The sequence below is a fragment of the Wyeomyia smithii genome, chromosome 2 (genome assembly GCF_029784165.1).
Source record: "Wyeomyia smithii strain HCP4-BCI-WySm-NY-G18 chromosome 2, ASM2978416v1, whole genome shotgun sequence".
Lineage (NCBI taxonomy): Eukaryota > Metazoa > Arthropoda > Insecta > Diptera > Culicidae > Wyeomyia > Wyeomyia smithii.
The window spans coordinates 36,596,904-36,615,807 of NC_073695.1; the positions used below are offsets into that span (position 1 = coordinate 36,596,904).

The 18,904-nt window shown below is 38.7% G+C and overlaps 1 protein-coding gene across 2 annotated transcripts in view; it reads right to left on the bottom strand.

Annotated features, from left to right (window-relative positions):
* Positions 1 to 18,545, bottom strand: part of LOC129721589 (calcyphosin-like protein) — a 31,826-nt gene extending 13,281 nt beyond the window's left edge. The window contains exon 1 of one of the 2 annotated variants that reach the window (XM_055674338.1): positions 18,387 to 18,545. The gene's annotated coding sequence lies outside the window, so the exon portion shown is untranslated. Of the gene's footprint in view, positions 1 to 491; positions 1,065 to 18,386 lie in introns of those variants that run through there. The other variant, XM_055674339.1, reaches the window with a different exon arrangement.
* Between the last annotated feature and the right edge of the window lie 359 nt (positions 18,546 to 18,904).

Genomic DNA, 18,904 nt, shown 5'->3' on the forward strand with positions numbered 1-18,904 from the left:
CAACAGTAGCCAACCCCAGACAAGGCCAAATATGGATGGAACCTTGCGTAGCTGCGAATGGCAACAATAAAACCCAAATACGCGCTTCGTTGGCCCCGGTCGCCGAATAAGACGGGTAGCAACCCGTGAGAGGTAAATGATCCGAGCTAAGTTCAATTTGGAATGGAAAATTTCAAACTAAACCCAGCTAATAAGTGAAATCGGTCGACTTAAATCAAGTGGTCTTGATTTTTTCCTTCTTCTGAGAATGCTAGAATCAGATCGTGACGAATAACTCGAGTGAAACAACTTTGCGCCTCACACAGCTTTAGTTGTGTATGCTGTGTACGTCTTAGGAATAAAATTATCGTAGATGTCTTTTATCGGAACAGTTCGCGAAACTCTGTGACTCAATTCGCACTCTACAAGGTCACCACTAAAGAAGTGAATCAGAATTTATGTCGTCGTAACACACTATAAAATAATATTTGTATAATAATTTGGATATTTACACAATGGTACACCCCGCAGATGAAAAAGTGCTGCTTCCCTCTCTTTAGAGCTGATCCAAATGAGATAATTTCTTCACTTTTACACAACACTTCACTGTAGCTTTCAATAACAATACCTGTCCAGCTATGTTAAACTGTTTGAACTTCAATCTGTTCCGTTAAGCTCAAACTATCGACACGAACCGAAGTAAACAGAACCGCACCGTCGGACGCGCAAATCGCGAATGTGAACCAGTTTTTTCTCGGCTTCGTGTATTAGTCAGCCGGGCGGTGAATATCTTCTGCGTTGTTTTCCGGCATAACTTCTTGCCTCACTGTCTACTGTTTGCCCCTGAGCGAATAGCTACAGTAACGTTACACTCTTCTAGGGATGTTCTATACTGCACCGCTTGCTGTCCGCGATGTCGATAAGCTTTTCGGCAGCAAGGTGAGAGGTCTTTTTATAGTCCGAATTGAAATGAGTTACATTCCTATTATTGTGCAGTCAATATAGAAGGAACGTCCCTATTGATTACTCATTAGGGAATAATCATTTAATAGATCAACTACATGCTTCATTCTGAGGTATTACTAATGGATCTGTAAATTAACTTTGCCCTTGAATATGGTTCATCCCTTTCAGTGCGGCCAAACGATTTTGTTACTAAAGTAATTCCACTTTCACGTAGAAAAAGCAATGGTTTGAATTACTTATTGTCACTTTGGAAAACCCTACATCGCGTGTTCTCGGCACAAAGGATACTATTATACCGTTGTCCTTGGGTGTATTCATTCTTTCTTAATTACGGTGCTTTTAACGCTTTATAGCTTTCAGTTGATGTTCTCGATGCAAAGCAATGTTCGACACACAATGATAACGATCAATCACAAAGCACGGTTCCGGTCACATGTCCTGTTCGTCCGTCCCAATCGATTGCATTGTATCAAAAACTTATCATATATTCATGAGCTTTGATAAGCGCTTTGTTTTGAAGTGCAGTGCGGTCTAGGTCGGCCTTAGATGATTTCACTTTTATCGATTTTTTTCACAACTGTTAAGTCGATGATGATGGGAAAATTATCTTTAACAACGACAGGAATTTTCCATTCATTATTCGTCGAAAATATTCGAGAATAATTTTTGAAGGTGCTATATTTTTTTCCATGCACTTTGAAGTACTGTAAAAGTTAATAATATTGATTATACTGGTAAACAAATGTTTTGCCCCAGAGCTCAAACCGGCAAAATTGAAAGATCATTCCTGTGAATTTTGGTGTTTCTAGCAAAGATAACTTTTTCAGAGACTTAAATGAGTTTTCCGGAAAGCAGACGTAGAACCCGGTGAGCAGTAACTCTGTGGCTCTCTGACGCACTGCTGCATTCACCGGGATCATCAAAATTTACTGTAACGTTGAGTATGATTCCACCTAAAATTACGTAACGCTTAACCCCCGAAATTTTTGATTTCGAAAGAAAATCACTGTTACGTGACTGTTTCAACTACCCCCCACCCCCCCTCCTTTCCTCATATGTAACAATATGTAACGGAAACTCAACTCTCTTCCCCCTACCTCTTAATGCGTTTCGTAATTCGTATACGACGCCTAATGCTGAAGTGTAAGCAAATCGTAAAAACAGTTTTGGAACAAACATCGAAACAAGTGTAAGATTTTTCATTCCGTCCCGAACGCTCGACGAACACGGACGCATTCAGTGATTGTCTCGCTATAAAGTCGCTACTGTGTGAAGAAGAAAAGAAGCATTGCTTACTCGGTCGTGTTTCAAAGAGTGCGAAGTGCGGTGTAAAGACAAACTGATAATCCGAAGGTCATCCTGCTATTGTGCTATAGCTGTGCCGCTGCGAAGCTGCCCGTTCCAGCACCGAAAGACTCGGTGATTGTGCTATTGAAGACAACAAAGAAGAAGAGGTACGTGATTCTTTGCCACTGTACTGTTGCGCTAGTTTGAGCGCAATGGATGTGGATCCCTTAGCCCCCGATCCCCCGTCTCCAAACCCACCCGACCCTGTCCCTCCTGTTAACCCTCCCCCCTCTGTCCCTGCTTTAGTCAATCCTCGTCCCAGGCTCTACCCAGACGGATCAACGGGTCCACTGGTTCTCTACATGAGGCCCAAACCAGGACGAAAATCACTGAACACGTTACAAATCGCGAAAGATCTGACGTCACGATACAAGGCCGTGACCGAAATCGCAAAAGTCAGACCAAACAAGCTCCGTGTCGTGGTCAATGATCTGGATCAGGCCAACGATATAGCTCGCTCTGAGCTCTTTACACGCGAGTATCGCGTGTATGTACCTGCACGAGACGTGGAGATCGACGGTGTAATAACCGATTCGAGTCTGACTGTTGAGTGTATTCTGGGAAGCGGCGTAGGCTGCTTCAAAAAATCCACTACCGAGGCGAAAGTATTGGATGTTAAGCAATTACGGTCCATGTCGCTCGTCTCCGGTAAAAAAGTATACACTCCGTCAGACTCGTTTCGCGTTACGTTTGCCGGATCTGCACTCCCTAGCCACGTTTCTATCAACCAGGTTCGTCTGCCTGTGCGTTTGTATGTGCCCCGTGTTATGAATTGCACCAATTGCAAGCAGTTAGGCCATACAGCTGCCTACTGCTGCAATAAGGCACGGTGTGGCAAGTGTGGGGAGACTCATGCGGAAGTTTCTTGCAGTGTAAACGCTGAAAAGTGTATTCACTGCGGGGAAAATCTGCATGAGCTTTCCGCATGCCCGGTGTACATGCAACGCAGAGATAAAATTAAACGGTCTCTTAAGGAGCGCTCAAAGCGTTCTTACGCTGAGATTCTTAAGAAGACCGTGACCACTTCTACCATAACATCGAACCCCTTTGATCTGTTGTCTTCAGATGAAACCGACTCTGACGAACCACTAGAGGGAACTTCTTTTGCCTGTCTTGGGGAGACTAGAAAGAGGAAAAATCTTTCCTCTCCTAAGCTTCCCAGGAAAGGACCTAAGGTTTCTCAAGATGGAATGAATAATACGAACAAATCTAAAAGTGCTGCGGAAAAGCCGAAGCAAACTCCTCCTGGGCTTGCAAATTTAAAGTCCCAAAAGGAGTTCCCAGCACTTCCTGGAACATCTAAAACCCCAGTTGTTCCATTTGCACACCCAGATAATCAAATAAACTCTGGATTGGTGAATTTTTCTAACATCGTGGACTGGATTTTTGAAAACTTCAATATACCTGATCCAATTAAAAATTTCCTCACAGTACTTCTCCCAACAGTTAGATCATTTTTGAAGCAGTTGACTGCCCAATGGCCCCTCCTTGCAGCGATTGTATCCTTCGATGCCTAATTCATCTGCGTATATGAAGGATCCTATCTCTGTCTTACAGTGGAATTGTAGAAGTATCCAAACCAAAAATTGATTCACTTAAAGTTTTGATAAATAAAAACAAATGCGATGCATTTTCCCTTTGTGAAACTTGGCTTACTTCAAATATTGATCTTAACTTCCATGATGGAGGAGTACTTCTAGGGATTAAAAAGTGCTATTCTTTCTATCGTATTAACCTCCCCTCGATTCCAGGCATCGAAGTTGTCGCATGTCAAATGACAATACAAGGTAAAGAGCTTTGTATTGCCTCAATATATATTCCTCCCAGAGCACAGGTTGGGCAACGGCTGCTCTTTGATCTAATAGAACTTCTTCCCTCGCCACGTTTGATTTTGGGAGACTTCAACTCTCATGGTGTGGCTTGGGGTTCCCCTTACAATGATAACCGCTCCTCTTTGATCTATAACCTTTGCGATGACTTCGACATGACTATTTTGAACAACGGTGAAATGACACGTATCCCGAAACCTCCAGCGCGCCCAAGCGCTTTGGATCTATCCTTATGTTCGAAGCGCTACGGTTGGATTGCACATGGAAGGTAATCCTCGATCCTCACGGTAGCGACCATTTGCCTATTCTTATTTCAATTACTAACGGTTCAACTCGCATGCGACCAATTGATATTCCGTATGACCTCACACGGAATGTCGATTGGAAGTTATACGAGGAAATGATTTCAAAAACGGTCGATTCGATTCAACATCATCCACCGCTTGAAGAATACATCCTCCTCGCGGGCTTGATTCTCGACGCCGCGTTGCAAGCGCAAACGAAGAAATACCCTGGCGTAACGATCAAAGAACCGCTTCCCACCCCGTGGTGGGACAAAGAGTGCTCCGATGCCTACACGCAAAGATCCGACGCGTATCTGACCTTCCGGGATACAGACGATGCCGACGACTTTAAACGTTATTCGGAGCTTGATACCAAGTTTAAAGCTTGACTAAGGCAAAGAAACGCGGATATTGGCGTCGGTTCGTAAACGAGACGTCGAGGGAGACATCAATGAGCACTCTTTGGAACACAGCCCGAAGAATGCGGAATCGCGTATCGGTCAACGAAAGCGAGGAGTCTTCAAGTAGGTGGATATTTGATTTTGCCAGGAAAGTATGTCCGGACTCTGTTCCTGCGCAAAACCTTGTTCGCGATACGTCTCCGGGCCACGACGCGATAGAATCACCTTTTACGATGGCAGAATTTTCAGTTGCCCTCCTGTCCTGTAACAATAACGCGCCTGGGTTAGATAGAATCAAATTCAACTTGTTGAAGAATCTACCCGGCAATGCCAAGAGGCGCTTGTTGAACTTGTTCAATAAGTTCCTGGTGCAAAACATTGTACCCCAGGATTGGAGGCAAGTGAAGGTGATCGCCATCCAAAAACCAGGGAAACCAGCTTCTGATCACAACTCTTATAGGCCGATTGCAATGCTATCCTGTATCCGGAAATTGATGGAAAAAATGATACTCCGTCGCTTAGACCACTGGGTCGAATCAAATGGTCTGCTATCAGATACTCAGTTTGGCTTCCGCCGTGCCAAAGGGACGAATGATTGTCTTGCGTTGCTTTCAACAGATATTCAACTGGCGTATGCTCGCAAAGAACAAATGGCGTCTGCGTTCTTGGACATTAAGGGGGCTTTTGATTCCGTTTCTATTGACATTCTTTCGGGCAAACTTCACCGACAAGGATTTTCTCCAATTTTAAACAATTTTTTGCACAATTTGTTGTCCGAAAGCATATGCATTTTACGCATGGTGATTTGGCAACTTTTCGAATTAGCTACATGGGTCTTCCCCAGGGCTCATGTTTAAGCCTCCTTCTTTACAATTTTTATGTAAATGACATCGACGAATGTCTGGCAAATTCATGCACGATAAGACAACTTGCCGACGACAGCGTGGTCTCTGTTACAGGAGCCAAAGCTGCCGATTTGCAAGGACACCTTGGACAATTTGTCTGCTTGGGCTCTACAGCTAGGTATCGAATTCTCTCCGGAGAAGACTGAGATAGTAGTTTTTTCTAGGAAGCTGAACCTGCTCAGCTCCAAGCACAATTAATGGGTAAAACGATCTCTCAGGTTTTGGTGCATAAGTATCTTGGTGTCTGGTTCGACTCTAAGGGCACCTGGGGTTGCCATGTTAGGTATCTGATGAAGAAAAGTCAGCAAAGAGTAAATTTTCTTCGTACAATAACCGGATCATGGTGGGGAGCCCACCCAGGAGACCTTATAAGGCTTTACCAAACAACGATATTGTCTGTAATTGAGTACGGGTGTTTCTGCTTACGCTCCGCAGCAAACACACATTTGATCAAACTGGAGCGAATACAATATCGTTGTTTGCGTATCGCCTTAGGTTGCATGCAATCGACCCATACGATGAGTTTGGAGGTCTTAGCCGGAGTTCTACCGTTGAAAAACCGCTTCTGGAGACTGTCTTCTCGTATTCTTATCAAATGTGAGGTCTTGAACCGTCCTGTGATTGAAAATTTTGAAAGGTTAATCGAACTCAATTCTCAAACCCGTTTTATGACATTGATTGTTTCAATCACATGTCCCAAAATATTAACCCTTCTTTGAATATTCCAAATCGTGTCAACTTATCAAATACTTCTGATTCTACTGTGTTTTTCGATACATCCATGATAGAAGAAACTCGTGGAATCCCAGATCATTTACGCGTGCAGCAGATCCCCAAAATTTTTTCCAATAAATATCGAAACATCAACTGCAACAATATGTTCTACACTGACGGATCACTTCTCGATGGGTCCACTGGCTTCGGTGTCTTCAATAACAATTTAACCGTCTCCCATAAGCTCGATAATCCTGCTTCTGTTTACGTCGCAGAATTAGCTGCTATTCAGTACACCCTAGGGATTATCGAAAAAATGCCCACGGACCATTATTTCATCTTTACGGACAGTCTCAGTTCTATTGAGGCTCTTCGATCGATGAAAGATGTTAAGCACTCTCCGTATTTCCTGGGGAAAATACGGGAACATCTGAGTGCTTTATCCGAAAAATCGTTTCAGATTACCTTAGCGTGGGTCCCTTCTCACTGCTCGATACCGGGCAATGAGAAAGCGGACTCTTTGGCTAAGGTGGGCGCATCAAACGGTGAAATTTATGAAAGACCAATTGCTTTTAATGAATTTTTCGCATTTGTACGTCAGAATACGATCATCAGTTGGCAAAATTCTTGGACCAGAGGGGAACTGGGAAGGTGGTTACATTCCATTATACCCAAGGTATCGACGAATCCGTGGTTCAAGGGGTTGGATGTAGGTCGAGATTTCATTTGCGTGATGTCTCGGCTTATGTCCAATCACTATAGATTTGATGCGCATCTCCGTCGTATTGGGCTCGGGGAAAGTGGTATCTGTGCTTGTGGTGAAGGTTATCACGACATAGAGCACGTTGTTTGGTCATGCCCTGTACACCGTGACGCTAGGTCTAAATTAATAACTTCCCTCCGGGCCGAGGGTAGAGAACCAGCTGTCCCTGTTCGTGATGTCTTGGCGAGTCGCGACCTACCCTACATGTACCTTATATACATTTTCCTGAAATCCATCCATGCCCAAGTCTAGTCCCATTCCTTTCCACCCACATTCAACAAAACGGCAAGAACACGTCGTAGACCTCGATTTTGGAACCAGCAATTGAACCTCACACGAACTCGCCAGGAAAACCCGAGGCCTTTCTTTATATCTTGGCTCAGCGGCACACACCATATGGCAACTTGAACACCAGCGAACAACAACAACGAACCAAAACCAGCAACTAGACCCCGCACAATACCCTCAGAACCCGAGGATTACAACCCCCTGCCCCAGCTCATGACATCGTGGCTTAGCAGAACAAATCCATACATGCTGCATATTCATTCGATGATCATCAGACGACCATTCAACTACAAAACACTGATTGAATAATACATGCTAGTTTTAAGATAGACTTAATTTCAGCTCGTAGTCGGCAGCGAGGATAAAAAATTTGCTTATAGAGTTTAAGTCATCCGATATAATTGGCGCCGTTAAACATTGAATTGTATTTGTGCCGTGTCAAATAAATGATTTGTGAAGAAAAAAAAAGTGTAAGATTTTTGAGTAACAAAAACATATGAACAATTTAAAAGAAACTGAAAAAAAGTAACAAAAAGAAACAACCAACCAAACAATTGAAAATGAGGAAACCAAAGTAACAAATAAATATAATATAGGTGCTTATTACGGGAGTCACTTCACGGTGAAATATATTTCACGCTCACTTCACTTTTTTAGACCTATTCCCGATTCCACCTCAAATGAGGTGACAAAAATCACCTCCGTGGAGTGAGATTGACAGTGAAGTGAAATTGAGAATAGGACAAGTGAAATGAGATTGTTTCTCAGCTCAAAAACCTCTAAGTCCCAGAAAGTGTTTTTTTTTGTTTTTTCAGATAACACCAGATCATGACGTGTTCTGCATTTCTAAGACATTCGGTATTAAAAAAAAATGTTTTTTTCGGTATTAAAAATTCCTAAACTAGTTTGCATTTTTTTAATCGGGCAAAAAAATGAAAATTTTACCGCTTTAGGGCACGGATCAAATTCTGATTCGTTTCGTTACTGAAGAATAAATCCAATATTTACCATTAGATCACAAATCAATCAACTTTATGACTTATGGCATCTACGTGGAATCATTTCACCGTTCAAAATAGTCGTGAAATAATTCCACGCGAAACGTCGCTTTTTCCGTTCTCACTTCACTGATATGACACCCATAATAACCTCCGTGAGTCCCGTAATAGGATTTTGTTCACTTCACTGTGATTTCACCGTGAAGTGACTCACGTAATAAGCACCATAGTATCAGAGGGTAACATAAACAAATGGAACAGGAAAATTAAAACAAAAAAGCGAAAACAACAGCAAAATCAAAAACAAAGAAAAAGTAACAGATAAATGACGAAACAGAAAAAAGGTACAGAGATAAATATAGCAGAAAAAAGGAGAAGATAATAGAAACTGAACTAGCAAAGATAAAGGACTAGAGAGTGAAGTAGAAAAATAGGCATATAACAGAAAAAGGAACGGAAAACGTTACAGAACAATAGTAACAGAGAACCAGCAGTGAAATAAGTAACGTAAAAACATACATAGAAAAAGAACAGTAGCAATAACATAAGAGAAGAAGCAGGAAAAAAACAAGGAATGATACAGAAATAAAATAACAGAAAAAAGGAACAGGAGTAAAACAGCTGAAAATAGTAACAGAATGTTGGCAGAAACCTTGTTACCAAAAAATTTTTATAAGAACAGGATAAAGATAACAGAAAGCGAAAAACGGAAAAGAAAAGACAGAAAAAAGCAGAGAATAAGTAAATATGTATCAAAAGCAGGAAAATAAAAAAGTGAGTAAAACGCGAAGCAAAAAAACTTAAGAGAAAAGAAACGTAAAAAAATTTAAACGTAAAAACGTAAAATAGTAAAAACTTGAGGAAATGAAAACGTAAAAGAGTGAAAAATAGTAGAGTAAAATAAAAAAAGAGTACAAAGAAAGAAGAATAAAATAATAAAAGAGTAAAATAACACGAAGCTACAAATGAAAAACTTCTGAAGTGACCTATAGGTTTTGGTCTACTTGAGTGTAATTTTTGCTCATACTATAAATTTTCCAAGCACCAAAACATTGAAGTTATGGTCAAAATACGGTTATTTGGACCTCAATGCTTACATTTTCCTAACTTCAGTCATTTCACAACAAATTTTGAAATCTTTGAGCGTTTTAGAAAGAGAAAAAAAACAGTTTTCTTTTATGGAAACACTCAACAAGACCTAAACCTACACTAGATCAAATCAGAAGTTCAAAATCGCTCTAGCACCAAGTAGTGGAGGAGTAAAATAATAAAAGTAGAATGCTAGAAGAAGAAATAAAAATAGTGAAATAATAGGAGAGTAAAATACTAGAAAAGTAAAGTGATACAAAAATATTGGAAGCGTAAAAGAGTAAAATATTGGAAAAAGTGAAACAGTAAAGAAGAAAAAGAGTAAAAAGTAAGAGAGTTAAATAGAAAAAGAGTACAAGAGTAAAAGAGTAAAAAAGTAAAAGAGTAAAAGAGTACAAGAGTAAAAGAGTAAAAAAGTAAAAGAGTAAAAGAGTAAAAGCGTAAAAGAGTAAAAGAGTAAAAGAGTAAAAAAATTAAGAGTAAAAGAGTAAAAGAGTAAAAGAGTAAAAGAGTAAAAGAGTAAAAGAGTAAAAGAGTAAAAAAGTAAAAGAGCAAAAGAGTAAAAGAGTAAAAGAGTAAAAGAGTAAAAGAGTAAAAGAGTAGAAGAGTAAAAGAGTAAAAGAGTAAAAGAGTAAAAGAGTAAAAGAGTAAAAGAGTAAAAAAGTAAAAGAGTAAAAGAGTAAAAGAGTAAAAGAGTAGAAGAGTAAAAGAGTAAAAGAGTAAACGAGTAAAAGAGTAAAAGAGTAAAAGAGTAGAAGAGTAAAAGAGTAAAAGAATAAAAGAGTAAAAGAGTAAAAGAATAACAGAGTAAAAGAGTAAAGAAAATTGTGAAATTAAACCGAAAAAAAATTGTATTTAATCGCAGAGACCGAATTTTTGAATGCAAATGATACACAACACGTCACTTCCATCTTAGTGAACCGAAAAACCATAATTGATTTCTAAAACACCATTGTTTGTTCGATCCAGCATCCTATTGTATCCAGTACCGTTAGCTGCTTCAGCATTGAAAAGTGAAAAACGCGTTCTTTTTATCGACAAATTTCGATCAATTTCGATTTTCGAATTTTGATCAAGTATTTTTCTCGAGAGTTGATCAAAAAATTAGATAGGGGAATTGTGGGTAAAATGAAAATGGACACCCGTTTAAATCTCGACTATTTCGTTGAAAATAGTACAAACTTTTTTGGCACCTTATCTTAGAGGCATTAGAAGCTATTTGAGACAAAGTATGCGACATGAAACAGTCAAAATAATAAACAAAACAAAAAATGTAATGTTATTTTTGGCCTACAAAAAATAAGGTTTTTTTAAGTGTAAAACAGAATTTTATAACGAATTTTCTGCAAATATCTGAACTCAGACTACTAACCAGAAGAAATCATCAAAGGTTAATAATTGTTTAAATGATTTTCTCGATATATTTAGGTATTTTCGATAATATGTATGTGCGGGTAAAATGGACAGCCTATGGTGATGTATGGAACAACATTTTACTATCTGTAAGGGGATAATTAATGTTCACGCCCAAGGTGTTCATATTACCACCTCCTTATGTTCATTTTACCCACACGTGTCCATTTTACCCCTAAAAAACTGCTTTCGAAAATGCTCATGAAAACTACGAAAAATACTTTATTTGAGTACTTCTTCTTATTTTTTGTATGAACCGTTAGTGGCTCAGTTAATCTGCGCTATCGACTCATAGTTGTAGTGTTGAACTGTGGAGGAACTTTGGAAATGGCTTAGGGTGTCCATTTTATCACCCCTTCCCCTATCAAAAAAACATGTTTCCACCCTGCGCAAACCAGGCCTTTGCTACCCAGAAAAATTTCATAAATCATCTCTAGGGACAGTGGCAGATCGCGATTTCGCGGAAGCCGCGAATTTCGCGGAATCCAGCATCGGCCGCGAAACTTACAAAAATTCCGATTTCCTTATTGATTTCCGGAAACTGTAGATACCAAAATATGACTGAAAACAATTTGACACACTATGTACTTTTAGTCGGTAACGCAAAGAAATCATGGATCGTATGGGTCAATGACCGTATAATAAATTAAATAAAACATTCATTTCTTTTTTCTACCAAAACAATCACCTCTGTATTATCTGCTGAAGAAAAAGGTTACCGCGAAATTACCGCGAATTTTGAATGTTTTCTATTTTGTCACCCGCGAATTTTTTTTTTTCTTTTTAAAGGGGGGATTTGTTAGTAGCTTAAGTATTTATGATAAATATTAGTAAATAATGAGTATGTGTGTCCAATCACAAATGGTGACTTCTCAACACTGTTAGAAATTTGTAATTTTAATTGTTAGGATTTGTTTGCTTTCGCAATTAGGACTTATCATTCGTAGGGATTTAAACCTACTTGTCAGAAAAGGGGAAGTAAACTTACAACTAACTTAATTGCTAACTTATTGGCTATAAAGAGAGCTTATCGTAGCAATTGAGGATTGCAACGATTTTTGTCGAAAATTGTTAATAATTTTATTTGACATAGCTTCTAATGGTTCAACACCAGTAAGTCTATGTAATTCGAGTGTACCAAACCAAGGAGGACGCTTCAAAATCATTTTCAGAATTTTATTCTGAATCCTTTGAAGCGTTTTCTTCCTTGTTGAACAGCAACTTGACCAGATCGGTACAGCATAAAGCATTGCTGGTCTAAAAATTTGTTTGTAAATCAAAAGTTTGTTCTTTAAACAAAGTTTAGAATTCCTGTTAATGAGAGGATATAAACATCTCGTATATTTGATGCACTTGGCTTGTATACTCTCAATGTGCTCTTTGAAAATAAGTTTTTTATCATAAATTAGTCCCAAGTACTTAACCTTGCCGGACCAACTTAAAATAACCCCATTCATCTTGACAACGTGATTATTGTTTGGCTTAAGGAAAGAAGCCCTAGGCTTATGCGGAAAAATTATCATTTGAGTTTTAGAAGCATTGGGAGAGATTTTCCATTTTTGCAAGTAGGAAGAAAAAATATCTAAACTTTTCTGCAATCGACTGCATATGACACGAAGACTTTTTCCTTTTACGGAAATGCTTGTGTCATCGCAGAACAATGACTTTGTGCATCCTGGAGGCAAATCAGGAAGATCTGAAGTGAATATGTTGTACAGGACTGGACCCAAGACTGAACCTTGAGGTACACCTGCTCTGACAGGAAATCTATCAGATTTTGAATTCTGATAGACAACCCGCAGAGTTCGATCAGTAAGATATTTTTTCAAATTTTGATTAGGAAAATTGGAAAATTAAAAGTTTGCAATTTCGCAATCAAACCTTTATGCCAAACACTGTCGAATGCTTTTTCTATGTCTAAAAGAGCAGCTCCAGTGGAATAACCTTCAGATTTGTTAGCTCGTATCATATTAGTAACTCTGAGCAATTGATGAGTTGTGTAATGCCCATGGCGAAATCCAAACTGTTCATTTGCAAAAATTGAATTTTCGTTGATGTGTGACATCATTCTGTTAAGAATAATTCTCTCAAACAGTTTACTTATTGAAGAAAGCAAACTGATTGGTCGATAACTTGAAACTTCAGCTCGGTTCTTATCCGGTTTTAAAATGGGAGTAATTTTTGCATTTTTCCATAATTTGGGAAAATATGCAATTTTGAAGCAGCAATTGAAAATTTTTACTAAAAATTCCATTGTGCTCTCAGGGAGATGTTTGATTAGTATATTAAAGATTCCATCGTCACCAGGTGCTTTCATATTTTTGAAATTTTTAATAATTGATTTAATCTCATTCAAGTTAGTTTCAATTATTTCTGCAGGTAAAAAATTCTGGGAAGAAATTAAATCAAATTGACGTGTGACTTCATTTTCAATTGGACTCACAAAATTCAAATTTGAGTTATGAACACTCTCGAACTGCTGAGCAAGTCTTTGAGCCTTTTGTTCATTGGATACAAGAAAACGTTCACCATCTTTTAAAACTGGAATAGGCTTTGAAGGTTTCTTAAGAATCTTCGACAGCTTCCAAAATGGTTTTGAATATGGTTTCAATTTTTCAACTTTAGTCTCAAAATTTTGATTTCTCAGAAGAGTAAATCTATGCTTAATCTCTTTCTGTAAATCTTTATAAATAGTTTTAAAAACAGGGTCACGAGAACGTTGATATTGACGTCTGCGGACATTTTTCAAACGAATTAGAAGTTGAAGATTTTCGTCAATTATTGGTGAATCAAATTTCACTTGAGCCTTTGGAACAGAATAATTCCTGGCATCAACAATTGCACATTTTAATGCGTCCAAAGCGGAATCAATATTCACTTCGTTTTGCAAATCAAGCTCATTATTGAAATTTCTCTCAATATGAGTTTTGTATCTTTCCCAATTAGCCTTGTTATAATTAAAAACAGAGCTCATAGGGTTTAAAACTGATTCATGTGATAAAGAAAAAGTTATTGGAAGATGATCAGAATCAAAGTCAGCATGTGTGATCAAATCACTACATACATGACTTTGATCTGTAAGCACCAAATCAATTGTTGAAGGGTTTCTTACAGAAGAAAAGCATGTAGGACTATTCGGAGACAAAATAGAATAGTATCCTGAAGAACAATCGTTGAATAAAATTTTGCCATTGGAATTACTTTGAGAATTATTCCATGAACGATGTTTAGCGTTAAAATCGCCGATTATGAAAAATTCCGAACGATTTCTGGTGAGTTTTTGTAAATCACCTTTAAAATAATTTTTGAGCTCGCGTGTGCATTGGAATGGTAAATATGCTGCGGCAATAAATAAAATCCCAAGTTCAGTTTGAACTTCAATTCCCAAAGTTTCAATAACTTTCGTCTCAAGATGGGGAAGAGCACGATGTTTGATTCGGCGATGAATAACAATTGCAACTCCACCGCCGGAACCCTGAATCCTATCATATCTATGAACCACGTAATTTGGATCATATTTTAATTTTATGTTAGGTTTCAAAAATGTTTCAGTAATAATTGCAATATGCACATTATTTACTGTTAAAAAGCTCATTCTCATTGGCCTTCAATGAGCGAGCATTCCAATTTAATATTTTAATTGTTTTATTTAAAATCATTGCTAAATTTTAAATTAGAAACAATTTTAATAGTAAAATTTGTGCCTATTTGAATGGCTTCAAACATTGATTTTGCCTGCAACATGGCGTTCATAAGATCGAACATTGCCTGTTGCAAAAAAGAAAGTTTACCTGCCGTAATAGGCCCCAGGCAGTTGACATTAGAAAAAATATTTTCGGCAGCAATATTAGCTGGAGTGATAGGTGTACAATTATTTTCTAGCCTGTTTTGCTTACCCATATTAACGGTCATTTTCGAACTACCAACACTAGGCGGTATAATGTTCGAACTAACTGTAACCTGTGCATAAGTTAAACGGGTATGCAAAGGAGTAGGTAAACTATGCGTCACTGGTACGCTTGGAGAATTTTGTTTTGAAGTTGGTTTTAATTGAGAAATTGAATTTTGTTTACCTTGCCTTGCCTTAACAATTGCTAAACGGACTGGGCATTGATAAAAATTTGACATATGGTTGCCGTTACAATTCGCACAGCGAAAATTTTTACTCTCTTTCACAGGACATGTGTCCTTTTTGTGAGAAGAGTCTCCACAATTAAGACATTTTTGGTCCATGTTACAGAATTTGGAACCATGGCCATAACGTTGGCAAGTACGGCATTGGGTGATATGCTTTTCACCTCCGCCATACTTCCTATAAATTTCCCACTTTACACGCACATTATACAAAGCATGTGCTTTTTCAAAAAATTTTAAGTTGTTAACCTCATTGCGGTTAAAATGAATTAAATAATTAACAAGGGAAATTCCAGTTCTCTGACTGTTTTCGCCTCGTGATTTTTGTTTCATTAGAATTACTTGGGTAGGGGCTATGCCAAGTAATTCTGTTAAAGTAAGTTTGATCTCATCAACGGTTTGATCGTTGGTGAGACCTTTCAAGACAACCTTGAACGGCTTGGTGTTCTTGGTGTCATATGAAAAAAATTTGTACATCTTGTCAGTTAAATACTGAACAAGACGATCACGACCCTTTACTGAGTCGGCTAATAAGCGGCATTCACCTCTACGGCCAATTTGATAGGTAACTTTAACGTCAGAAACAAACGTTGAAAGTTCCTTTTTGAATATATTAAATTCAGAAGAAATAGTTACCCGCGAATTTTTAATTTTTTGCCGCGAATAACTACTGTCTCTAATCATTTTTCTTGTTAATAACTTGTGAATATGGACCGAAATTCTTCAGTTTTTCGTGGAAAAAACAGTACCAATGAATCCGAACTCAGTTTATTGTAAAAATTGCACATGGGTTCAACAATTGATTAATTTTTTTGTGTTGAGCTCTTAAAATCGCATGTTCATTCAGAATGTCTCATTTTCATTACTTCCATTCACGACATCGTGATATAGTAGTTTGAAAACGAAGTTTATTTCTTTCAACTTTACTGGATCGAAATAGTGCGATAAACGAAGCGCAATACGAGCACGAACGCTTTTCATCCGCTTATCAGTTGTCGGAATCAACAGGTTCCATTTCCCAGAGCACACCTAGCCAGACTTCCCGTGCACACGCTTTTTTTTTCAAGCGACGAGAGAAATCTTTCTCTCGCTCGTAGAATTTCCATACATGTGCGACGAGACGAGACACGTCTCATGCAATTTGCAGGTTGCTCTTTCGCTTCTCTTTCGGTTCGGATTGCGATGCGCAAGGCGATGTTTCAGCGCACTACGAACTGAGCGAGACGCCCGTACTGTACATACTTGATACAGCTCGTGCGCTACAGCTCGTGAGACTTTCTCGTGTACACAGACTTCCTGTACACGCGCTGAAACGACGAGAGGTTTCTTTTCTTTTTTTTCTTCGGTAAGAGACTGCGGCGCACCACACGTTGTCTTATCGCTTTACGAACTGAGCGAGACGCCCGTACTGTACCTTAGTGAAACTGTATATTAGAGAAATGACAAAGCACTCACCGTTGAGGAAACTGTCAACATCAAAACGGGCGAGCTGTATAATTTTGCATTGCCGTTATCCGTTTTGATGTTGACAGTTGCCTTAACGGTGAGTGTCTCTGCGTCTCTCTGGTGTAGTCAGCCTATACACCAGAGAGACGCCGAGACACTCACCGTTAAGGCAACTGTCAACATCAAAACGGGTAACGGCAATGCAAAATCATACAGCTCGCCCGTTTTGATGTTGACAGTTGCGTTAACGGTGAGTGTCTCGGCGTCTCTCTGGTGTATAGGCTGACTACTCTGGTGTATAGGCTGCCTACCGTACCTACATACGATATATGCCGTCAGACCCTTCTGAAGGTGTATTAATCGGAAGAATTCACAAAACTATATTACTACGACCAGATTATTACGAACCTTCAGAAACTGATTTGCAATATCTATACACTAAGGTCGCTTTTACGCGGTTTTTTACGTGGATTCCGGAATTTACACGGTATTTTTTTTGTCTTGCGGATTTTGGTTCCTCTTCACTCGGATTGCAGAATTTACGCGGGTTTTTTTTTACGCGGATTCCGGAATTTACGCGGTTTTTTACGCGGCATGTATCCCCCGCATAAAAAGCGACTTTAGTGTACTCAATTCGAAAATTCTATCCAACATCAACATGTACTAGAAAATATAAACAATTTCAATGGTTTTACTATTTTTAACTCCCGAAAAACTGATGTTGTAATTTCAAACCACATTTTTTATCCTTAGAACTACAAAACAGAGTTCTATCATAAGATAGTCAATGACATCTAAACCGACGAAAGGAACTCTTCTGTTAACCAACGTAACACTCTGCATCCGGTGCATTTTCGTACCGTTAGCATAATAAGTATACGTTCTTAATTCATGTTAACAAAAGTCGGATGAATTAATCATAGAATTTTGAATTGATAAATAAATGAACTAGGTTATATCATTGATAATTCTAACGGTGTTTTGTGGCATGCTGCTATAACACCGTAAATGAAAAAAAAAATAAAATCCCCTGCCTGTTTCCTTCTGCGCAAAATCAATTTCCTTCTCGCACCATTAGCGCAAAGCAACATGCGAGGCAAGCTCGCGAGACGAGCTCACGAGAATTTGCACGCAAGCTGTCTCAAATACGCGACGCCCATGCACCGCACTCGTTAAGTTGAGAGACGAGATATCTTCGTGTACGTCGCAATAAAAATTCCCATGCGACGAGACATGGCTCGTACGAATGTAGTCAGCCTATACACCAGAGAGACGCCGAGACACTCACCGTTAACGCAACTGTCAACATCAAAACGGGCGAGCTGTATGATTTTGCATTGCCGTTACCCGTTTTGATGTTGACAGTTGCCTTAACGGTGAGTGTCTCGGCGTCTCTCTGGTGTATAGGCTGACTATACGAATGGTAAGTTTTCTCGCTCGCACGCTGCACACAGCACGAAGCGACTGAATGAGAAACGAGACTTGTAGCGCAAAGCACACTGTCTCTTCTTTGTGCGAGCGAGATTTCAGGAAGTCTGCACCTAGCTATCGATTTCCTATTATCTATATTGTGTTTCGCATCGGAGTAGGGGTTTCTAGCTAAAGCCCTTTTATCACGCTTATCATATAACGACCAGATATTATTCATTCGAACTCCAACGTATGTTGAATTTACCGACGATTGCATTATAGACTGCATAACTATGATTGTCCGATTTCACCGGTTTGTGAATTGCGAAACAGATGAAAATCCAGTAACCGAAAAATCACCAATAAGCCACTCGTGCAAAATTATTTTAGGTATATTTATTTTAAAGTAATTTCATTCACCTTCCTGTTATCCCGACGGATTTTTTCTCTACTCTGTGCAATTGTGCCGGGCTAAACTAACAACTTTCTCTGCAGCAATAATTCAACCAAACACTATCTGACACTGGTGTCGGAAAATGACTGCGTAGAAAAACCAATGTCGCAGTTGAAGCAACAGGAGCAGAGTTGCCAATAAAATTTTCAATTTAACTGGAAAAAGGCTGAAGAAAAAACTGGAAAAACTGGATTCCAAATAAATTTGTAAAAAAGCAATAAAATGATTTTGAGAGAGCTTTTTTGTTATGGAGACTAAATCCAGTGTCAGTTTCGAATACAGCAACTAACGAAATAACTCTTCGCACAAAATTACTCATTTTAATCAGAACTGTTTTGTTTCGGGCTTACATTTTTTTAAATTATGGACTGGAAAATTTCCTCTAACAGCAGCAAAATTTAAAATTACGCAATCAATCTACCTCAAAATTAAGAAAATAGAGCTTTTTCATTTACTTTTATCTTCATCAAAAGTATTGACGCGG